Below are 27,372 nucleotides of genomic sequence, written 5' to 3'. Positions count from 1 at the left end.
ATTAATAGCGAAAAGAACAAGTTGCAAACATTTAGTTGAGGAATAATACGCTTGTTTTCAATAGTTAGGATGCTTTTAAACTATTATTATACAGAACATTCACTTTCTCATAGTTTCCTAGGTTATAAAACCTTAGATTGTAAATGAAAGAAGTATTAAACGTATCATCTTAACACATGAAATTGTTTTTCAAAGATATCATAATTGCTTCAATCAATTAATAGACCTTAGATTGTAAAAGAAGTATTAAACGTATCAAAATACAATAATTTGAACACAAGAAATGGTTTTCCAAAGGTATCATAAGTGTTTGAATCAATCAATAGACCTTAGATTGTAAAAAATATGAAAACACAATTTCGACACATGAAATTGTTTTTCAAGGATATTCATTCATAAGTGTTTCAATCAATTAATAGACTAAGATTGTAAAAGAGATATTAAACATATCAAAACACAATTTTAACACACGAAATTGGTTTTCAAAGATACTCATTCATAAGTGTTTTCAATCAATTAATAGCGAAAAGAACAAGTTGCAAACATTTAGTTGAGTAATAATACGCTTGTTTTCAATAGTTAAGATGCTTTTAAACTATTATTATACAGAACATTCACTTTCTCAAAGTTTCATAGGTTATAAAACCTTAGATTATAAATGAAAGAAGTATTAAACGTATCATTTTAACACATGAAATTGTTTTTCAAAGATATCATAATTGCTTCAATCAATTAATAGACCTTAGATTGTAAAAGAAGTATTAAACGTATCAAAATACAATAATTTGAACACATGAAATGGTTTTCCAAAGGTATCATAAGTGTTTGAATCAATCAATAGACCTTAGATTGTAAAAAATATGAAAACACAATTTCGACACATGAAATTGTTTTTCAAGGATATTCATTCATAAGTGTTTCAATCAATTAATAGACTAAGATTGTAAAAGAGATATTAAACATATCAAAACACAATTTTAACACACGAAATTGGTTTTCAAAGATACTCATTCATAAGTGTTTTCAATCAATTAATAGCGAAAAGAACAAGTTGCAAACATTTAGTTGAGTAATAATACGCTTGTTTTCAATAGTTAAGATGCTTTTAAACTATTATTATACAGAACATTCACTTTCTCATAGTTTCCTAGGTTATAAAACCTTAGATTGTAAATGAAAAAAGTATTAAACGTATCATTTTAACACATGAAATTGTTTTTCAAAGATATCATAAGTGCTTCAATCAATTAATAGACATTAGATTATAAAATAAGTATTAAACGTATCAAAATACAATAATTTGAACACATGAAATGGTTTTCCAAAGGTATCATAAGTGTTTGAATCAATCAATAGACCTTAGATTGTAAAAAATATGAAAACACAATTTCGACACATGAAATTGTTTTTCAAGGATATTCATTCATAAGTGTTTCAATCAATTAATAGACTAAGATTGTAAAAGAGATATTAAACATATCAAAACACAATTTTAACACACGAAATTGGTTTTCAAAGATACTCATTCATAAGTGTTTTCAATCAATTAATAGCGAAAAGAACAAGTTGCAAACATTTAGTTGAGTAATAATACGCTTGTTTTCAATAGTTAAGATGCTTTTAAACTATTATTATACAGAACATTCACTTTCTCATAGTTTCCTAGGTTATAAAACCTTAGATTGTAAATGAAAAAAGTATTAAACGTATCATTTTAACACATGAAATTGTTTTTCAAAGATATCATAAGTGCTTTAATCAATTAATAGACATTAGATTATAAAATAAGTATTAAACGTATCAAAATACAATAATTTGAACACATGAAATGGTTTTCCAAAGGTATCATAAGTGTTTGAATCAATCAATAGACCTTAGATTGTAAAAAATATGAAAACACAATTTCGACACATGAAATTGTTTTTCAAGGATATTCATTCATAAGTGTTTCAATCAATTAATAGACTAAGATTGTAAAAGAGATATTAAACATATCAAAACACAATTTTAACACACGAAATTGGTTTTCAAAGATACTCATTCATAAGTGTTTTCAATCAATTAATAGCGAAAAGAACAAGTTGCAAACATTTAGTTGAGTAATAATACGCTTGTTTTCAATAGTTAAGATGCTTTTAAACTATTATTTTACAGAACATTCACTTTCTCATAGTTTCCTAGGTTATAAAACCTTAGATTGTAAATGAAAGAAGTATTAAACGTATCATCTTAACACATGAAATTGTTTTTCAAAGATATCATAAGTGCTTCAATCAATTAATGGACCTTAAATTGTAAAAGAAGTATTAAACGTATCAAAATACAATAATTTGAAGACATGAAATGGTTTTCCAAAGCTATCATAAGTGTTTGAATCAATCAATAGACCTTAGATTGTAAAAAATATGAAAACACAATTTCGACACATGAAATTGTTTTTCAAGGATATTCATTCATAAGTGTTTCAATCAATTAATAGACTAAGATTGTAAAAGAGATATTAAACATATCAAAACACAATTTTAACACACGAAATTGGTTTTCAAAGATACTCATTCATAAGTGTTTTCAATCAATTAATAGCGAAAAGAACAAGTTGCAAACATTTAGTTGAGTAATAATACGCTTGTTTTCAATAGTTAAGATGCTTTTAAACTATTATTTTACAGAACATTCACTTTCTCATAGTTTCCTAGGTTATAAAACCTTAGATTGTAAATGAAAGAAGTATTAAACGTATCATCTTAACACATGAAATTGTTTTTCAAAGATATCATAAGTGCTTCAATCAATTAATGGACCTTAAATTGTAAAAGAAGTATTAAACGTATCAAAATACAATAATTTGAAGACATGAAATGGTTTTCCAAAGCTATCATAAGTGTTTGAATCAATCAATAGACCTTAGATTGTAAAAAATATGAAAACACAATTTCGACACATGAAATTGTTTTTCAAGGATATTCATTCATAAGTGTTTCAATCAATTAATAGACTAAGATTGTAAAAGAGATATTAAACATATCAAAACACAATTTTAACACACGAAATTGGTTTTCAAAGATACTCATTCATAAGTGTTTTCAATCAATTAATAGCGAAAAGAACAAGTTGCAAACATTTAGTTGAGTAATAATACGCTTGTTTTCAATAGTTAAGATGCTTTTAAACTATTATTTTACAGAACATTCACTTTCTCATAGTTTCCTAGGTTATAAAACCTTAGATTGTAAATGAAAGAAGTATTAAACGTATCATCTTAACACATGAAATTGTTTTTCAAAGATATCATAAGTGCTTCAATCAATTAATGGACCTTAAATTGTAAAAGAAGTATTAAACGTATCAAAATACAATAATTTGAAGACATGAAATGGTTTTCCAAAGCTATCATAAGTGTTTGAATCAATCAATAGACCTTAGATTGTAAAAAATATGAAAACACAATTTCGACACATGAAATTGTTTTTCAAGGATATTCATTCATAAGTGTTTCAATCAATTAATAGACTAATATTGTAAAAGAGATATTAAACATATCAAAACACAATTTTAACACATGAAATTGGTTTTCAAAGATATTCATTCATAAGTGTTTTCAATCAATTAATAGCGAAAAGAACAAGTTGCAAACATTTAGTTGAGGAATAATACGCTTGTTTTCAATAGTTAGGATGCTTTTAAACTATTATTATACAGAACATTCACTTTCTCATAGTTTCCTAGGTTATAAAACCTTAGATTGTAAATGAAAGAAGTATTAAACGTATCATCTTAACACATGAAATTGTTTTTCAAAGATATCATAATTGCTTCAATCAATTAATAGACCTTAGATTGTAAAAGAAGTATTAAACGTATCAAAATACAATAATTTGAACACAAGAAATGGTTTTCCAAAGGTATCATAAGTGTTTGAATCAATCAATAGACCTTAGATTGTAAAAAATATGAAAACACAATTTCGACACATGAAATTGTTTTTCAAGGATATTCATTCATAAGTGTTTCAATCAATTAATAGACTAAGATTGTAAAAGAGATATTAAACATATCAAAACACAATTTTAACACACGAAATTGGTTTTCAAAGATACTCATTCATAAGTGTTTTCAATCAATTAATAGCGAAAAGAACAAGTTGCAAACATTTAGTTGAGTAATAATACGCTTGTTTTCAATAGTTAAGATGCTTTTAAACTATTATTATACAGAACATTCACTTTCTCAAAGTTTCATAGGTTATAAAACCTTAGATTATAAATGAAAGAAGTATTAAACGTATCATTTTAACACATGAAATTGTTTTTCAAAGATATCATAAGTGCTTCAATCAATTAATAGACCTTAGATTGTAAAAGAAGTATTAAACGTATCAAAATACAATAATTTGAACACATGAAATGGTTTTCCAAAGGTATCATAAGTGTTTGAATCAATCAATAGACCTTAGATTGTAAAAAATATGAAAACACAATTTCGACACATGAAATTGTTTTTCAAGGATATTCATTCATAAGTGTTTCAATCAATTAATAGACTAAGATTGTAAAAGAGATATTAAACATATCAAAACACAATTTTAACACACGAAATTGGTTTTCAAAGATACTCATTCATAAGTGTTTTCAATCAATTAATAGCGAAAAGAACAAGTTGCAAACATTTAGTTGAGTAATAATACGCTTGTTTTCAATAGTTAAGATGCTTTTAAACTATTATTTTACAGAACATTCACTTTCTCATAGTTTCCTAGGTTATAAAACCTTAGATTGTAAATGAAAGAAGTATTAAACGTATCATCTTAACACATGAAATTGTTTTTCAAAGATATCATAAGTGCTTCAATCAATTAATGGACCTTAAATTGTAAAAGAAGTATTAAACGTATCAAAATACAATAATTTGAAGACATGAAATGGTTTTCCAAAGCTATCATAAGTGTTTGAATCAATCAATAGACCTTAGATTGTAAAAAATATGAAAACACAATTTCGACACATGAAATTGTTTTTCAAGGATATTCATTCATAAGTGTTTCAATCAATTAATAGACTAAGATTGTAAAAGAGATATTAAACATATCAAAACACAATTTTAACACACGAAATTGGTTTTCAAAGATACTCATTCATAAGTAATTTCAATCAATTAATAGCGAAAAGAACAAGTTGCAAACATTTAGTTGAGTAATAATACGCTTGTTTTCAATAGTTAAGATGCTTTTAAACTATTATTTTACAGAACATTCACTTTCTCATAGTTTCCTAGGTTATAAAACCTTAGATTGTAAATGAAAGAAGTATTAAACGTATCATCTTAACACATGAAATTGTTTTTCAAAGATATCATAAGTGCTTCAATCAATTAATGGACCTTAAATTGTAAAAGAAGTATTAAACGTATCAAAATACAATAATTTGAAGACATGAAATGGTTTTCCAAAGCTATCATAAGTGTTTGAATCAATCAATAGACCTTAGATTGTAAAAAATATGAAAACACAATTTCGACACATGAAATTGTTTTTCAAGGATATTCATTCATAAGTGTTTCAATCAATTAATAGACTAATATTGTAAAAGAGATATTAAACATATCAAAACACAATTTTAACACATGAAATTGGTTTTCAAAGATATTCATTCATAAGTGTTTTCAATCAATTAATAGCGAAAAGAACAAGTTGCAAACATTTAGTTGAGGAATAATACGCTTGTTTTCAATAGTTAAGATGCTTTTAAACTATTATTATACAGAACATTCACTTTCTCATAGTTTCCTAGGTTATAAAACCTTAGATTGTAAATGAAAGAAGTATTAAACGTATCATCTTAACACATGAAATTGTTTTTCAAAGATATCATAATTGCTTCAATCAATTAATAGACCTTAGATTGTAAAAGAAGTATTAAACGTATCAAAATACAATAATTTGAACACAAGAAATGGTTTTCCAAAGGTATCATAAGTGTTTGAATCAATCAATAGACCTTAGATTGTAAAAAATATGAAAACACAATTTCGACACATGAAATTGTTTTTCAAGGATATTCATTCATAAGTGTTTCAATCAATTAGTAGACTAATATTGTAAAAGAGATATTAAACATATCAAAACACAATTTTAACACATGAAATTGGTTTTCAAAGATATTCATTCATAAGTGTTTTCAATCAATTAATAGCGAAAAGAACAAGTTGCAAACATTTAGTTGAGTAATAATACGCTTGTTTTCAATAGTTAAGATGCTTTTAAACTATTATTATACAGAACATTCACTTTCTCATAGTTTCCTAGGTTATAAAACCTTAGATTGTAAATGAAAGAAGTATTAAACGTATCATTTTAACACATGAAATTGTTTTTCAAAGATATCATAATTGCTTCAATCAATTAATAGACCTTAGATTGTAAAAGAAGTATTAAACGTATCAAAATACAATAATTTGAACACATGAAATGGTTTTTCAAAGGTATCATAAGTGTTTGAATCAATCAATAGACCTTAGATTGTAAAAAATATGAAAACACAATTTCGACACATGAAATTGTTTTTCAAGGATATTCATTCATAAGTGTTTCAATCAATTAATAGACTAAGATTGTAAAAGAGATATTAAACATATCAAAACACAATTTTAACACATGAAATTGGTTTTCAAAGATATTCATTCATAAGTGTTTTCAATCAATTAATAGCGAAAAGAACAAGTTGCAAACATTTAGTTGAGTAAGAATACGCTTGTTTTCAATAGTTAAGATGCTTTTAAACTATTATTATACAGAACATTCACTTTCTCATAGTTTCCTAGGTTATAAAACCTTAGATTGTAAATGAAAGAAGTATTAAACGTATCATTTTAACACATGAAATTGTTTTTCAAAGATATCATAAGTGCTTCAATCAATTAATAGACATTAGATTATAAAATAAGTATTAAACGTATCAAAATACAATAATTTGAACACATGAAATGGTTTTCCAAAGGTATCATAAGTGTTTGAATCAATCAATAGACCTTAGATTGTAAAAAATATGAAAACACAATTTCGACACATGAAATTGTTTTTCAAGGATATTCATTCATAAGTGTTTCAATCAATTAATAGACTAAGATTGTAAAAGAGATATTAAACATATCAAAACACAATTTTAACACACGAAATTGGTTTTCAAAGATACTCATTCATAAGTGTTTTCAATCAATTAATAGCGAAAAGAACAAGTTGCAAACATTTAGTTGAGTAATAATACGCTTGTTTTCAATAGTTAAGATGCTTTTAAACTATTATTATACAGAACATTCACTTTCTCATAGTTTACTAGGTTATAAAACCTTAGATTGTAAATGAAAGAAGTATTAAACGTATCATTTTAACACATGAAATTGTTTTTCAAAGATATCATAAGTGCTTCAATCAATTAATAGACCTTAGATTGTAAAAGAAGTATTAAACGTATCAAAATACAATAATTTGAACACATGAAATGGTTTTCCAAAGGTATCATAAGTGTTTGAATCAATCAATAGACCTTAGATTGAAAAAAATATGAAAACACAATTTTGACACATGAAATTGTTTTTCAAGGATATTAATTCATAAGTGTTTCACCCAATTAATAGACTAAGATTGTAAAAGAGATATTAAACATATCAAAACACAATTTTAACACATGAAATCGGTTTTCAAACATATTCATTCATAAGTGTTTTCAATCAATTAATAGCGAAAAGAACAAGTTGTAAACATTTAGTTGAGTAATAATACGCTTGTTTTCAACAGTTAAGATGCTTTTAAACTATTATTATACAGAACATTCACTTTCTCATAGTTTCCTAGGTTATAAAACCTTAGATTGTAAATGAAAGAAGTATTAAACGTATCATTTTAACACATGAAATTGTTTTTCAAAGATATCATAAGTGCTTCAATCAATTAATAGACCTTAGATTGTAAAATAAGTATTAAACGTATCAAAATACAATAATTTGAAGACATGAAATGGTTTTCCAAAGGTATCATAAGTGTTTGAATCAATCAATAGACCTTAGATTGTAAAAAATATGAAAACACAATTTCGACACATGAAATTGTTTTTCAAGGATATTCATTCATAAGTGTTTCAATCAATTAATAGACTAAGATTGTAAAAGAGATATTAAACATATCAAAACACAATTTTAACACACGAAATTGGTTTTCAAAGATACTCATTCATAAGTGTTTTCAATCAATTAATAGCGAAAAGAACAAGTTGCAAACATTTAGTTGAGTAATAATACGCTTGTTTTCAATAGTTAAGATGCTTTTAAACTATTATTATACAGAACATTCACTTTCTCATAGTTTACTAGGTTATAAAACCTTAGATTGTAAATGAAAGAAGTATTAAACGTATCATTTTAACACATGAAATTGTTTTTCAAAGATATCATAAGTGCTTCAATCAATTAATAGACCTTAGATTGTAAAAGAAGTATTAAACGTATCAAAATACAATAATTTGAACACATGAAATGGTTTTCCAAAGGTATCATAAGTGTTTGAATCAATCAATAGACCTTAGATTGAAAAAAATATGAAAACACAATTTTGACACATGAAATTGTTTTTCAAGGATATTAATTCATAAGTGTTTCACCCAATTAATAGACTAAGATTGTAAAAGAGATATTAAACATATCAAAACACAATTTTAACACATGAAATCGGTTTTCAAACATATTCATTCATAAGTGTTTTCAATCAATTAATAGCGAAAAGAACAAGTTGTAAACATTTAGTTGAGTAATAATACGCTTGTTTTCAACAGTTAAGATGCTTTTAAACTATTATTATACAGAACATTCACTTTCTCATAGTTTCCCAGGTTATAAAACCTTAGATTGTAAATGAAAGAAGTATTAAACGTATCATTTTAACACATGAAATTGTTTTTCAAAGATATCATAAGTGCTTCAATCAATTAATAGACCTTAGATTGTAAAATAAGTATTAAACGTATCAAAATACAATAATTTGAAGACATGAAATGGTTTTCCAAAGGTATCATAAGTGTTTGAATCAATCAATAGACCTTAGATTGTAAAAAATATGAAAACACAATTTCGACACATGAAATTGTTTTTCAAGGATATTCATTCATAAGTGTTTCAATCAATTAATAGACTAAGATTGTAAAAGAGATATTAAACATATCAAAACACAATTTTAACACATGAAATTGGTTTTCAAAGATATTCATTCATAAGTGTTTTCAATCAATTAATAGCGAAAAGAACAAGTTGCAAACATTTAGTTGAGTAAGAATACGCTTGTTTTCAATAGTTAAGATGGTTTTAAACTATTATTATACAGAACATTCACTTTCTCATAGTTTCCTAGGTTATAAAACCTTAGATTGCAAATGAAAGAAGTATTAAACGTATCATTTTAACACATGAAATTGTTTTTCAAAGATATCATAAGTGCTTCAATCAATTAATAGACCTTAGATTGTAAAAGAAGTATTAAACGTATCAAAATACAATAATTTGAACACATGAAATGGTTTTCCAAAGGTATCATAAGTGTTTGAATCAATCAATAGACCTTAGATTGAAAAAAATATGAAAACACAATTTTGACACATGAAATTGTTTTTCAAGGATATTAATTCATAAGTGTTTCACTCAATTAATAGACTAAGATTGTAAAAGAGATATTAAACATATCAAAACACAATTTTAACACATGAAATTGGTTTTCAAACATATTCATTCATAAGTGTTTTCAATCAATTAATAGCGAAAAGAACAAGTTGCAAACATTTAGTTGAGTAATAATACGCTTGTTTTCAACAGTTAAGATGCTTTTAAACTATTATTATACAGAACATTCAATTTCTCATAGTTTCCTAGGTTATAAAACCTTAGATTGTAAATGAAAGAAGTATTAAACGTATCATTTTAACACATGAAATTGTTTTTCAAAGATATCATAAGTGCTTCAATCAATTAATAGACCTTAGATTGTAAAATAAGTATTAAACGTATCAAAATACAATAATTTGAAGACATGAAATGGTTTTCCAAAGGTATCATAAGTGTTTGAATCAATCAATAGACCTTAGATTGTAAAAAATATGAAAACACAATTTCGACACATGAAATTGTTTTTCAAGGATATTCATTCATAAGTGTTTCAATCAAATAATAGACTAAGATTGTAAAAGAGATATTAAACATATCAAAACACAATTTTAACACACGAAATTGGTTTTCAAAGATACTCATTCATAAGTCTTTTCAATCAATTAATAGCGAAAAGAACAAGTTGCAAACATTTAGTTGAGTAATAATACGCTTGTTTTCAATAGTTAAGATGCTTTTAAACTATTATTATACAGAACATTCACTTTCTCATAGTTTCCTAGGTTATAAAACCTTAGATTGTAAATGAAAGAAGTATTAAACGTATCATTTTAACACATGAAATTGTTTTTCAAAGATATCATAAGTGCTTCCATCAATTAATAGACCTTAGATTGTAAAAGAAGTATTAAACGTATCAAAATACAATAATTTAAACACATGAAATGGTTTTCCAAAGGTATCATAAGTGTTTGAATCAATCAATAGACCTTAGATTGTAAAAAATATGAAAACACAATTTCGACACATGAAATTGTTTTTCAAGGATATTCATTCATAAGTGTTTCAATCAATTAATAGACTAAGATTGTAAAAGAGATATTAAACATATCAAAACACAATTTTAACACATGAAATCGGTTTTCAAAGATATTCATTCATAAGTGTTTTCAATCAATTAATAGCGAAAAGAACAAGTTGCAAACATTTAGTTGAGTAATAATACGCTTGTTTTCAATAGTTAAGATGCTTTTAAACTATTATTATACAGAACATTCACTTTCTCATAGTTTCCTAGGTTATAAAACCTTAGATTGTAAATGAAAGAAGTATTAAACGTATCATTTTAACACATGAAATTGTTTTTCAAAGATATCATAAGTGCTTCAATCAATTAATAGACCTTAGATTGTAAAAGAAGTATTAAACGTATCAAAATACAATAATTTGAACACATGAAATGGTTTTCAAAAGGTATCATAAGTGTTTGAATCAATCAATAGACCTTAGATTGTAAAAAATATGAAAACACAATTTCGACACATGAAATTGTTTTTCAAGGATATTCATTCATAAGTGTTTCAATCAATTAATAGACTAAGATTGTAAAAGAGATATTAAACATATCAAAACACAATTTTAACACACGAAATTGGTTTTCAAAGATACTCATTCACAAGTGTTTTCAATCAATTAATAGCGAAAAGAACAAGTTGCAAACATTTAGTTGAGTAATAATACGCTTGTTTTCAATAGTTAAGATGCTTTTAAACTATTATTATACAGAACATTCACTTTCTCAAAGTTTCCTAGGTTATAAAACCTTAGATTATAAATGAAAGAAGTATTAAACGTATCATTTTAACACATGAAATTGTTTTACAAAGATATCATAAGTGCTTCAATCAATTAATAGACCTTAGATTGTAAAAGAAGTATTAAACGTATCAAAATACAATAATTTGAACACATGAAATGGTTTTCCAAAGGTATCATAAGTGTTTGAATCAATCAATAGACCTTAGATTGAAAAAAATATGAAAACACAATTTCGACACATGAAATTGTTTTTCAAGGATATTCATTCATAAGTGTTTCAATCAATTAATAGACTAAGATTGTAAAAGAGATATTAAACATATCAAAACACAATTTTAACACATGAAATTGGTTTTCAAAGATATTCATTCATAAGTGTTTTCAATCAATTAATAGCGAAAAGAACAAGTTGCAAACATTTAGTTGAGTAATAATACGCTTGTTTTCAATAGTTAAAATGCTTTTAAAGTATTATTATACAGGACATTCACTTTCTCATAGTTTCCTAGGTTATAAAACCTTAGATTGTAAATGAAAGAAGTATTAAACGTATCATTTTAACACATGAAATTGTTTTTCAAAGATATCATAAGTGCTTCAATCAATTAATAGACCTTAGATTGTAAAAGAAGTATTAAACGTATCAAAATACAATAATTTGAACACATGAAATGGTTTTCCAAAGGTATCATAAGTGTTTGAATCAATCAATAGACCTTAGATTGAAAAAAATATGAAAACACAATTTCGACACATGAAATTGTTTTTCAAGGATATTCATTCATAAGTGTTTCAATCAATTAATAGACTAAGATTGTAAAAGAGATATTAAACATATCAAAACACAATTTTAACACATGAAATTGGTTTTCAAAGATATTCATTCATAAGTGTTTACAATCAATTAATAGCGAAAAGAACAAGTTGCAAACATTTAGTTGAGTAATAATACGCTTGTTTTCAATAGTTAAGATACTTTTAAACTATTATTATACAGGACATTCACTTTCTCATAGTTTCCTAGGTTATAAAACCTTAGATTGTAAATGAAAGAAGTATTAAACGTATCATTTTAACACATGAAATTGTTTTTCAAAGATATCATAAGTGCTTCAATCAATTAATAGACCTTAGATTGTAAAATAAGTATTAAACGTATCAAAATACAATAATTTGAAGACATGAAATGGTTTTCCAAAGGTATCATAAGTGTTTGAATCAATCAATAGACCTTAGATTGTAAAAAATATGAAAACACAATTTCGACACATGAAATTGTTTTTCAAGGATATTCATTCATAAGTGTTTCAATCAATTAATAGACTAAGATTGTAAAAGAGATATTAAACATATCAAAACACAATTTTAACACATGAAATCGGTTTTCAAAGATATTCATTCATAAGTGTTTTCAATCAATTAATAGCGAAAAGAACAAGTTGCAAACATTTAGTTGAGTAATAATACGCTTGTTTTCAATAGTTAAGATGCTTTTAAACTATTATTATACAGAACATTCACTTTCTCATAGTTTCCTAGGTTATAAAACCTTAGATTGTAAATGAAAGAAGTATTAAACGTATCATTTTAACACATGAAATTGTTTTTCAAAGATATCATAAGTGCTTCAATCAATTAATAGACCTTAGATTGTAAAAGAAGTATTAAACGTATCAAAATACAATAATTTGAACACATGAAATGGTTTTCAAAAGGTATCATAAGTGTTTGAATCAATCAATAGACCTTAGATTGTAAAAAATATGAAAACACAATTTCGACACATGAAATTGTTTTTCAAGGATATTCATTCATAAGTGTTTCAATCAATTAATAGACTAAGATTGTAAAAGAGATATTAAACATATCAAAACACAATTTTAACACACGAAATTGGTTTTCAAAGATACTCATTCACAAGTGTTTTCAATCAATTAATAGCGAAAAGAACAAGTTGCAAACATTTAGTTGAGTAATAATACGCTTGTTTTCAATAGTTAAGATGCTTTTAAACTATTATTATACAGAACATTCACTTTCTCAAAGTTTCCTAGGTTATAAAACCTTAGATTATAAATGAAAGAAGTATTAAACGTATCATTTTAACACATGAAATTGTTTTACAAAGATATCATAAGTGCTTCAATCAATTAATAGACCTTAGATTGTAAAAGAAGTATTAAACGTATCAAAATACAATAATTTGAACACATGAAATGGTTTTCCAAAGGTATCATAAGTGTTTGAATCAATCAATAGACCTTAGATTGAAAAAAATATGAAAACACAATTTCGACACATGAAATTGTTTTTCAAGGATATTCATTCATAAGTGTTTCAATCAATTAATAGACTAAGATTGTAAAAGAGATATTAAACATATCAAAACACAATTTTAACACATGAAATTGGTTTTCAAAGATATTCATTCATAAGTGTTTTCAATCAATTAATAGCGAAAAGAACAAGTTGCAAACATTTAGTTGAGTAATAATACGCTTGTTTTCAATAGTTAAAATGCTTTTAAAGTATTATTATACAGGACATTCACTTTCTCATAGTTTCCTAGGTTATAAAACCTTAGATTGTAAATGAAAGAAGTATTAAACGTATCATTTTAACACATGAAATTGTTTTTCAAAGATATCATAAGTGCTTCAATCAATTAATAGACCTTAGATTGTAAAATAAGTATTAAACGTATCAAAATACAATAATTTGAAGACATGAAATGGTTTTCCAAAGGTATCATAAGTGTTTGAATCAATCAATAGACCTTAGATTGTAAAAAATATGAAAACACAATTTCGACACATGAAATTGTTTTTCAAGGATATTCATTCATAAGTGTTTCAATCAATTAATAGACTAAGATTGTAAAAGAGATATTAAACATATCAAAACACAATTTTAACACATGAAATCGGTTTTCAAAGATATTCATTCATAAGTGTTTTCAATCAATTAATAGCGAAAAGAACAAGTTGCAAACATTTAGTTGAGTAATAATACGCTTGTTTTCAATAGTTAAGATGCTTTTAAACTATTATTATACAGAACATTCACTTTCTCATAGTTTCCTAGGTTATAAAACCTTAGATTGTAAATGAAAGAAGTATTAAACGTATCATTTTAACACATGAAATTGTTTTTCAAAGATATCATAAGTGCTTCAATCAATTAATAGACCTTAGATTGTAAAAGAAGTATTAAACGTATCAAAATACAATAATTTGAACACATGAAATGGTTTTCAAAAGGTATCATAAGTGTTTGAATCAATCAATAGACCTTAGATTGTAAAAAATATGAAAACACAATTTCGACACATGAAATTGTTTTTCAAGGATATTCATTCATAAGTGTTTCAATCAATTAATAGACTAAGATTGTAAAAGAGATATTAAACATATCAAAACACAATTTTAACACACGAAATTGGTTTTCAAAGATACTCATTCACAAGTGTTTTCAATCAATTAATAGCGAAAAGAACAAGTTGCAAACATTTAGTTGAGTAATAATACGCTTGTTTTCAATAGTTAAGATGCTTTTAAACTATTATTATACAGAACATTCACTTTCTCAAAGTTTCCTAGGTTATAAAACCTTAGATTATAAATGAAAGAAGTATTAAACGTATCATTTTAACACATGAAATTGTTTTACAAAGATATCATAAGTGCTTCAATCAATTAATAGACCTTAGATTGTAAAAGAAGTATTAAACGTATCAAAATACAATAATTTGAACACATGAAATGGTTTTCCAAAGGTATCATAAGTGTTTGAATCAATCAATAGACCTTAGATTGAAAAAAATATGAAAACACAATTTCGACACATGAAATTGTTTTTCAAGGATATTCATTCATAAGTGTTTCAATCAATTAATAGACTAAGATTGTAAAAGAGATATTAAACATATCAAAACACAATTTTAACACATGAAATTGGTTTTCAAAGATATTCATTCATAAGTGTTTTCAATCAATTAATAGCGAAAAGAACAAGTTGCAAACATTTAGTTGAGTAATAATACGCTTGTTTTCAATAGTTAAAATGCTTTTAAAGTATTATTATACAGGACATTCACTTTCTCATAGTTTCCTAGGTTATAAAACCTTAGATTGTAAATGAAAGAAGTATTAAACGTATCATTTTAACACATGAAATTGTTTTTCAAAGATATCATAAGTGCTTCAATCAATTAATAGACCTTAGATTGTAAAAGAAGTATTAAACGTATCAAAATACAATAATTTGAACACATGAAATGGTTTTCCAAAGGTATCATAAGTGTTTGAATCAATCAATAGACCTTAGATTGAAAAAAATATGAAAACACAATTTCGACACATGAAATTGTTTTTCAAGGATATTCATTCATAAGTGTTTCAATCAATTAATAGACTAAGATTGTAAAAGAGATATTAAACATATCAAAACACAATTTTAACACATGAAATCGGTTTTCAAAGATATTCATTCATAAGTGTTTTCAATCAATTAATAGCGAAAAGAACAAGTTGCAAACATTTAGTTGAGTAATAATACGCTTGTTTTCAATAGTTAAGATGCTTTTAAACTATTATTATACAGAACATTCACTTTCTCATAGTTTCCTAGGTTATAAAACCTTAGATTGTAAATGAAAGAAGTATTAAACGTATCATTTTAACACATGAAATTGTTTTTCAAAGATATCATAAGTGCTTCAATCAATTAATAGACCTTAGATTGTAAAAGAAGTATTAAACGTATCAAAATACAATAATTTGAACACATGAAATGGTTTTCAAAAGGTATCATAAGTGTTTGAATCAATCAATAGACCTTAGATTGTAAAAAATATGAAAACACAATTTCGACACATGAAATTGTTTTTCAAGGATATTCATTCATAAGTGTTTCAATCAATTAATAGACTAAGATTGTAAAAGAGATATTAAACATATCAAAACACAATTTTAACACACGAAATTGGTTTTCAAAGATACTCATTCACAAGTGTTTTCAATCAATTAATAGCGAAAAGAACAAGTTGCAAACATTTAGTTGAGTAATAATACGCTTGTTTTCAATAGTTAAGATGCTTTTAAACTATTATTATACAGAACATTCACTTTCTCAAAGTTTCCTAGGTTATAAAACCTTAGATTATAAATGAAAGAAGTATTAAACGTATCATTTTAACACATGAAATTGTTTTACAAAGATATCATAAGTGCTTCAATCAATTAATAGACCTTAGATTGTAAAAGAAGTATTAAACGTATCAAAATACAATAATTTGAACACATGAAATGGTTTTCCAAAGGTATCATAAGTGTTTGAATCAATCAATAGACCTTAGATTGAAAAAAATATGAAAACACAATTTCGACACATGAAATTGTTTTTCAAGGATATTCATTCATAAGTGTTTCAATCAATTAATAGACTAAGATTGTAAAAGAGATATTAAACATATCAAAACACAATTTTAACACATGAAATTGGTTTTCAAAGATATTCATTCATAAGTGTTTTCAATCAATTAATAGCGAAAAGAACAAGTTGCAAACATTTAGTTGAGTAATAATACGCTTGTTTTCAATAGTTAAAATGCTTTTAAAGTATTATTATACAGGACATTCACTTTCTCATAGTTTCCTAGGTTATAAAACCTTAGATTGTAAATGAAAGAAGTATTAAACGTATCATTTTAACACATGAAATTGTTTTTCAAAGATATCATAAGTGCTTCAATCAATTAATAGACCTTAGATTGTAAAAGAAGTATTAAACGTATCAAAATACAATAATTTGAACACATGAAATGGTTTTCCAAAGGTATCATAAGTGTTTGAATCAATCAATAGACCTTAGATTGAAAAAAATATGAAAACACAATTTCGACACATGAAATTGTTTTTCAAGGATATTCATTCATAAGTGTTTCAATCAATTAATAGACTAAGATTGTAAAAGAGATATTAAACATATCAAAACACAATTTTAACACATGAAATTGGTTTTCAAAGATATTCATTCATAAGTGTTTACAATCAATTAATAGCGAAAAGAACAAGTTGCAAACATTTAGTTGAGTAATAATACGCTTGTTTTCAATAGTTAAAATGCTTTTAAAGTATTATTATACAGGACATTCACTTTCTCATAGTTTCCTAGGTTATAAAACCTTAGATTGTAAATGAAAGAAGTATTAAACGTATCATTTTAACACATGAAATTGTTTTTCAAAGATATCATAAGTGCTTCAATCAATTAATAGACCTTAGATTGTAAAATAAGTATTAAACGTATCAAAATACAATAATTTGAAGACATGAAATGGTTTTCCAAAGGTATCATAAGTGTTTGAATCAATCAATAGACCTTAGATTGTAAAAAATATGAAAACACAATTTCGACACATGAAATTGTTTTTCAAGGATATTCATTCATAAGTGTTTCAATCAATTAATAGACTAAGATTGTAAAAGAGATATTAAACATATCAAAACACAATTTTAACACATGAAATCGGTTTTCAAAGATATTCATTCATAAGTGTTTTCAATCAATTAATAGCGAAAAGAACAAGTTGCAAACATTTAGTTGAGTAATAATACGCTTGTTTTCAATAGTTAAGATGCTTTTAAACTATTATTATACAGAACATTCACTTTCTCATAGTTTCCTAGGTTATAAAACCTTAGATTGTAAATGAAAGAAGTATTAAACGTATCATTTTAACACATGAAATTGTTTTTCAAAGATATCATAAGTGCTTCAATCAATTAATAGACCTTAGATTGTAAAAGAAGTATTAAACGTATCAAAATACAATAATTTGAACACATGAAATGGTTTTCAAAAGGTATCATAAGTGTTTGAATCAATCAATAGACCTTAGATTGTAAAAAATATGAAAACACAATTTCGACACATGAAATTGTTTTTCAAGGATATTCATTCATAAATGTTTCAATCAATTAATAGACTAAGATTGTAAAAGAGATATTAAACATATCAAAACACAATTTTAACACACGAAATTGGTTTTCAAAGATACTCATTCACAAGTGTTTTCAATCAATTAATAGCGAAAAGAACAAGTTGTAAACATTTAGTTGAGTAATAATACGCTTGTTTTCAATAGTTAAGATGCTTTTAAACTATTATTATACAGAACATTCACTTTCTCAAAGTTTCCTAGGTTATAAAACCTTAGATTATAAATGAAAGAAGTATTAAACGTATCATTTTAACACATGAAATTGTTTTACAAAGATATCATAAGTGCTTCAATCAATTAATAGACCTTAGATTGTAAAAGAAGTATTAAACGTATCAAAATACAATAATTTGAACACATGAAATGGTTTTCCAAAGGTATCATAAGTGTTTGAATCAATCAATAGACCTTAGATTGAAAAAAATATGAAAACACAATTTCGACACATGAAATTGTTTTTCAAGGATATTCATTCATAAGTGTTTCAATCAATTAATAGACTAAGATTGTAAAAGAGATATTAAACATATCAAAACACAATTTTAACACATGAAATTGGTTTTCAAAGATATTCATTCATAAGTGTTTTCAATCAATTAATAGCGAAAAGAACAAGTTGCAAACATTTAGTTGAGTAATAATACGCTTGTTTTCAATAGTTAAAATGCTTTTAAAGTATTATTATACAGGACATTCACTTTCTCATAGTTTCCTAGGTTATAAAACCTTAGATTGTAAATGAAAGAAGTATTAAACGTATCATTTTAACACATGAAATTGTTTTTCAAAGATATCATAAGTGCTTCAATCAATTAATAGACCTTAGATTGTAAAATAAGTATTAAACGTATCAAAATACAATAATTTGAAGACATGAAATGGTTTTCCAAAGGTATCATAAGTGTTTGAATCAATCAATAGACCTTAGATTGTAAAAAATATGAAAACACAATTTCGACACATGAAATTGTTTTTCAAGGATATTCATTCATAAGTGTTTCAATCAATTAATAGACTAAGATTGTAAAAGAGATATTAAACATATCAAAACACAATTTTAACACATGAAATCGGTTTTCAAAGATATTCATTCATAAGTGTTTTCAATCAATTAATAGCGAAAAGAACAAGTTGCAAACATTTAGTTGAGTAATAATACGCTTGTTTTCAATAGTTAAGATGCTTTTAAACTATTATTATACAGAACATTCACTTTCTCATAGTTTCCTAGGTTATAAAACCTTAGATTGTAAATGAAAGAAGTATTAAACGTATCATTTTAACACATGAAATTGTTTTTCAAAGATATCATAAGTGCTTCAATCAATTAATAGACCTTAGATTGTAAAAGAAGTATTAAACGTATCAAAATACAATAATTTGAACACATGAAATGGTTTTCAAAAGGTATCATAAGTGTTTGAATCAATCAATAGACCTTAGATTGTAAAAAATATGAAAACACAATTTCGACACATGAAATTGTTTTTCAAGGATATTCATTCATAAGTGTTTCAATCAATTAATAGACTAAGATTGTAAAAGAGATATTAAACATATCAAAACACAATTTTAACACACGAAATTGGTTTTCAAAGATACTCATTCACAAGTGTTTTCAATCAATTAATAGCGAAAAGACCAAGTTGCAAACATTTAGTTGAGTAATAATACGCTTGTTTTCAATAGTTAAGATGCTTTTAAACTATTATTATACAGAACATTCACTTTCTCAAAGTTTCCTAGGTTATAAAACCTTAGATTATAAATGAAAGAAGTATTAAACGTATCATTTTAACACATGAAATTGTTTTACAAAGATATCATAAGTGCTTCAATCAATTAATAGACCTTAGATTGTAAAAGAAGTATTAAACGTATCAAAATACAATAATTTGAACACATGAAATGGTTTTCCAAAGGTATCATAAGTGTTTGAATCAATCAATAGACCTTAGATTGAAAAAAATATGAAAACACAATTTCGACACATGAAATTGTTTTTCAAGGATATTCATTCATAAGTGTTTCAATCAATTAATAGACTAAGATTGTAAAAGAGATATTAAACATATCAAAACACAATTTTAACACATGAAATTGGTTTTCAAAGATATTCATTCATAAGTGTTTTCAATCAATTAATAGCGAAAAGAACAAGTTGCAAACATTTAGTTGAGTAATAATACGCTTGTTTTCAATAGTTAAAATGCTTTTAAAGTATTATTATACCGGACATTCACTTTCTCATAGTTTCCTAGGTTATAAAACCTTAGATTGTAAATGAAAGAAGTATTAAACGTATCATTTTAACACATGAAATTGTTTTTCAAAGATATCATAAGTGCTTCAATCAATTAATAGACCTTAGATTGTAAAATAAGTATTAAACGTATCAAAATACAATAATTTGAAGACATGAAATGGTTTTCCAAAGGTATCATAAGTGTTTGAATCAATCAATAGACCTTAGATTGTAAAAAATATGAAAACACAATTTCGACACATGAAATTGTTTTTCAAGGATATTCATTCATAAGTGTTTCAATCAATTAATAGACTAAGATTGTAAAAGAGATATTAAACATATCAAAACACAATTTTAACACATGAAATCGGTTTTCAAAGATATTCATTCATAAGTGTTTTCAATCAATTAATAGCGAAAAGAACAAGTTGCAAACATTTAGTTGAGTAATAATACGCTTGTTTTCAATAGTTAAGATGCTTTTAAACTATTATTATACAGAACATTCACTTTCTCATAGTTTCCTAGGTTATAAAACCTTAGATTGTAAATGAAAGAAGTATTAAACGTATCATTTTAACACATGAAATTGTTTTTCAAAGATATCATAAGTGCTTCAATCAATTAATAGACCTTAGATTGTAAAAGAAGTATTAAACGTATCAAAATACAATAATTTGAACACATGAAATGGTTTTCCAAAGGTATCATAAGTGTTTGAATCAATCAATAGACCTTAGATTGAAAAAAATATGAAAACACAATTTCGACACATGAAATTGTTTTTCAAGGATATTCATTCATAAGTGTTTCAATCAATTAATAGACTAAGATTGTAAAAGAGATATTAAACATATCAAAACACAATTTTAACACATGAAATTGGTTTTCAAAGATATTCATTCATAAGTGTTTTCAATCAATTAATAGCGAAAAGAACAAGTTGCAAACATTTAGTTGAGTAATAATACGCTTGTTTTCAATAGTTAAAATGCTTTTAAACTATTATTATACAGGACATTCACTTTCTCATAGTTTCCTAGGTTATAAAACCTTAGATTGTAAATGAAAGAAGTATTAAACGTATCATTTTAACACATGAAATTGTTTTTCAAAGATATCATAAGTGCTTCAATCAATTAATAGACCTTAGATTGTAAAATAAGTATTAAACGTATCAAAATACAATAATTTGAAGACATGAAATGGTTTTCCAAAGGTATCATAAGTGTTTGAATCAATCAATAGACCTTAGATTGTAAAAAATATGAAAACACAATTTCGACACATGAAATTGTTTTTCAAGGATATTCATTCATAAGTGTTTCAATCAAATAATAGACTAAGATTGTAAAAGAGATATTAAACATATCAAAACACAATTTTAACAAACGAAATTGGTTTTCAAAGATACTCATTCATAAGTCTTTTCAATCAATTAATAGCGAAAAGAACAAGTTGCAAACATTTAGTTGAGTAATAATACGCTTGTTTTCAATAGTTAAGATGCTTTTAAACTATTATTATACAGAACATTCACTTTCTCATAGTTTCCTAGGTTATAAAACCTTAGATTGTAAATGAAAGAAGTATTAAACGTATCATTTTAACACATGAAATTGTTTTTCAAAGATATCATAAGTGCTTCCATCAATTAATAGACCTTAGATTGTAAAAGAAGTATTAAACGTATCAAAATACAATAATTTAAACACATGAAATGGTTTTCCAAAGGTATCATAAGTGTTTGAATCAATCAATAGACCTTAGATTGAAAAAAATATGAAAACACAATTTCGACACATGAAATTGTTTTTCAAGGATATTCATTCATAAGTGTTTCAATCAATTAATAGACTAAGATTGTAAAAGAGATATTAAACATATCAAAACACAATTTTAACACATGAAATTGGTTTTCAAAGATATTCATTCATAAGTGTTTTCAATCAATTAATGGCGAAAAGAACAAGTTGCAAACATTTAGTTGAGTAATAATACGCTTGTTTTCAATAGTTAAGATGCTTTTAAACTATTATTATACAGAACATTCACTTTCTCATAGTTTCCTAGGTTATAAAATCTTAGATTGTAAATCAAAGAAGTATTAAACGTATCATTTTAACACATGAAATTGTTTTACAAAGATATCATAAGTGCTTCAATCAATTAATAGACCTTAGATTGTAAAAGAAGTATTAAACGTATCAAAATACAATAATTTGAACACATGAAATGGTTTTCCAAAGGTATCATAAGTGTTTGAATCAATCAATAGACCTTAGATTGAAAAAAATATGAAAACACAATTTCGACACATGAAATTGTTTTTCAAGGATATTCATTCATAAGTGTTTCAATCAATTAATAGACTAAGATTGTAAAAGAGATATTAAACATATCAAAACACAATTTTAACACATGAAATTGGTTTTCAAAGATATTCATTCATAAGTGTTTTCAATCAATTAATAGCGAAAAGAACAAGTTGCAAACATTTAGTTGAGTAATAATACGCTTGTTTTCAATAGTTAAAATGCTTTTAAACTATTATTATACAGGACATTCACTTTCTCATAGTTTCCTAGGTTATAAAACCTTAGATTGTAAATGAAAGAAGTATTAAACGTATCATTTTAACACATGAAATTGTTTTTCAAAGATATCATAAGTGCTTCAATCAATTAATAGACCTTAGATTGTAAAATAAGTATTAAACGTATCAAAATACAATAATTTGAAGACATGAAATGGTTTTCCAAAGGTATCATAAGTGTTTGAATCAATCAATAGACCTTAGATTGTAAAAAATATGAAAACACAATTTCGACACATGAAATTGTTTTTCAAGGATATTCATTCATAAGTGTTTCAATCAATTAATAGACTAAGATTGTAAAAGAGATATTAAACATATCAAAACACAATTTTAACACATGAAATCGGTTTTCAAAGATATTCATTCATAAGTGTTTTCAATCAATTAATAGCGAAAAGAACAAGTTGCAAACATTTAGTTGAGTAATAATACGCTTGTTTTCAATAGTTAAGATGCTTTTAAACTATTATTATACAGAACATTCACTTTCTCATAGTTTCCTAGGTTATAAAACCTTAGATTGTAAATGAAAGAAGTATTAAACGTATCATTTTAACACATGAAATTGTTTTTCAAAGATATCATAAGTGCTTCAATCAATTAATAGACCTTAGATTGTAAAAGAAGTATTAAACGTATCAAAATACAATAATTTGAACACATGAAATGGTTTTCCAAAGGTATCATAAGTGTTTGAATCAATCAATAGACCTTAGATTGAAAAAAATATGAAAACACAATTTCGACACATGAAATTGTTTTTCAAGGATATTCATTCATAAGTGTTTCAATCAATTAATAGACTAAGATTGTAAAAGAGATATTAAACATATCAAAACACAATTTTAACACATGAAATTGGTTTTCAAAGATATTCATTCATAAGTGTTTTCAATCAATTAATAGCGAAAAGAACAAGTTGCAAACATTTAGTTGAGTAATAATACGCTTGTTTTCAATAGTTAAAATGCTTTTAAACTATTATTATACAGGACATTCACTTTCTCATAGTTTCCTAGGTTATAAAACCTTAGATTGTAAATGAAAGAAGTATTAAACGTATCATTTTAACACATGAAATTGTTTTTCAAAGATATCATAAGTGCTTCAATCAATTAATAGACCTTAGATTGTAAAATAAGTATTAAACGTATCAAAATACAATAATTTGAAGACATGAAATGGTTTTCCAAAGGTATCATAAGTGTTTGAATCAATCAATAGACCTTAGATTGTAAAAAATATGAAAACACAATTTCGACACATGAAATTGTTTTTCAAGTATATTCATTCATAAGTGTTTCAATCAATTAATTGACTAAGATTGTAAAAGAGATATTAAACATATCAAAACACAATTTTAACACATGAAATCGGTTTTCAAAGATATTCATTCATAAGTGTTTTCAATCAATTAGTAGCGAAAAGAACAAGTTGCAAACATTTAGTTGAGTAATAATACGCTTGTTTTCAATAGTTAAGATGCTTTTGAACTATTATTATACAAAACATTCACTTTCTCATAGTTTCCTAGGTTATAAAACCTTAGATTGTAAATGAAAGAAGTATTAAACGTATCATTTTAACACATGAAATTGTTTTTCAAAGATATCATAAGTGCTTTAATCAATTAATAGACCTTAGATTGTAAAAGAAGTATTAAACGTATCAAAATAAAATAATTTGAACACATGAAATGGTTTTCCAAAGGTATCATAAGTGTTTGAATCAATCAATAGACCTTAGATTGGAAAAAATATGAAAACACAATTTCGACACATGAAATTGTTTTTCAAGGATATTCATTCATAAGTGTTTCAATCAATTAATAGACTAAGAATGTAAAAGAGATATTAAATTGATCCTGCCTGTTGACCAGAACGTTGGAACCTGCCTCGTCAAAGGATCGACGTGTACACCTCTTCAAACCTCCGTCCTTCCTCAAGATCCACCTCAAGAACCTGCAAAAGAACCACCAAGTCAGTGACCGAACCACCAAATACTAAGAGCAAGAACACTCAAGAAATCTCAATGAACCGTGCAATGTTCTCTCTCACAGTAAGCTTTAGAACTCGCAAGCGTAAAGAGTGTAATCTGAACGCGCGTGCCTCAGAAAGTTCGTTGAGAACTCTTATATACCTGGTCACTTTCTCTCTCCTGGCAGTTACAGACCTGGACACGTGGCTCGCATCCAGTCGTACACGTGCCATCATCTGGAGCCTCCTTGACTTGGGCGCTGCTTCTGACTCTCTTTTTGGCTAAGTTATTTATGCATGGTACTGCCCAGTGCATAGCTAACTTGGGAGCGCGATCTCTACTGGAATTGGCGAGTGAGGGTGCTCTTGTACACCTTCCCTGTGGTCTCGCCGGCCGCCTTCATAATCTGCACCACCTTCATCTTCGGCGATGTGCTTGCTCTAGCGATCTCCAATCGCTTGGTCGCCTGAGTTTACGTCTGGCGACTTCACCTTCTACTGGGCGATCGCCGGTCCTGGTATGCTGGAGATCGGAACACGCCACCTTAATAACTGGCGACTTCACGAGCCCCCCGACTTCCTCCTCTTCTGCCAACCTGGCGCCTTGTCAACACGCCTACACTGTAGCTTGGTGCCACGTCATCACTTCCGACTACCAGGGCGGTACACAAGCCCCCCAGTCTTAAGCGAAGACTTGTCCAGCGAAAATACTGAAGGAGTCACGTCAACACCGACCTACGTGGCACTGACGCAGAATTCCAAGCGGTTGTACTTTCTGCTTCTCTGACGCTCCACCAAACCCCTCACCCATCGCTCGACACGTGGCTTCATCAACGGTTACCTTCAGTTACCGTTTGCGCTTCCCAAACCCATTTTGAAAAACCCTTAAACCCATTTTCACTCCACTGTTCCATCACTTTTCTTCGTATTCGCAAACGCTCTAACTTCCTTCTGCAAAAAAGCTCTCAGCGTTCTTCAACATTCTGAATCACCAGCATCCTTCATCGTCTTCCTGATCATCAAAAGGTACCTCATTTCCTTCTTCTGCTGGTTTTTCCTGCATTTTAACCGATTCGCATCATCCTGTAACTGTCTAGTGCATACGTTGTGGGTTGTTTTTGCGATTTCTCCTTCTTCGTAACTTAGGGCTCTGTCAACGTCACAACGAACCTACGTTCGTTCGTTTTTCACCTTTCTTCCATGATCGAGTCAGCCTCTGTGACCCCTGATCATTTTTCCTTTTCTTCTTCCTTTGCAGCTGCAACAATGACTCGCTCAAAGATCACCCCAAATCCTCCTCCTTCATCACGAAACCCCTCTTCACAAGCACACGACCCACCGCGAGTACGTGGCGCTTCGTCTTCTCAGGCTGAGAGGCCTGCACCTTCCCGCCCCAACCTGGCCCAGGCTACTCCGCCTGTCACCGGAGGAGCCTCCGTCCCCCCACCAGACTTCAAAAAATTATATCCCTGGGCCAACTCGACCTTGTTGGGGGAAACATCTTCTGTGAACACTGCGGGGGCAGTTCTGCGACTGACGAAGGGGGATGAGCCTCACCAATCATTCCACAAGGAGCACGATGAGAAGATGACAGTGCTACCTTGCCCCCCTGGCCGGCCAGTTTGTGCTGACGACAAGGCAAACACTGGTGGAGCCTTCTGTTTCGTCTACACAACCTTATTCAAGAAGGTGAAACTCAGGTTTCCCTTCACCCGCTTTGAGAGGGAGCTTCTTACTGAGCTCAACATCGCCGCCGCCCAGCTTCATCCCAACAGCTGGGCGTTCGTGCGAGCGTTCCAAGTGATGTGCGACCATCTGGGGTTGCCAGCATCTGTAGATGTATTCTTATTTCTCTTCGAAGCCAAGCACCCAGGAGACCGCCTGTGGGTAAGCTTGAATGGGATTGCTGGGAGATCAATCCTCTCCATCTTCCAGCAATCCTATAAAGACTGGAAGGGCAAATTTGTCCAGATACGCCCCAACGAGAAAGACGCGTCGCTGCTCGACGGTTTCCCCTTGTATTGGGTAAACAAGGGGAACAAAGAGTCCAAAAGCTGCTTCAGGAGACCCAGAAGTCCTGATAGCATGG

Source organism: Phaseolus vulgaris, chromosome 1 (genome assembly GCF_051622355.1).
Source record: "Phaseolus vulgaris cultivar YP4 chromosome 1, ASM5162235v1, whole genome shotgun sequence".
Lineage (NCBI taxonomy): Eukaryota > Viridiplantae > Streptophyta > Magnoliopsida > Fabales > Fabaceae > Phaseolus > Phaseolus vulgaris.
This window is presented reverse-complemented; position numbering follows the sequence as displayed.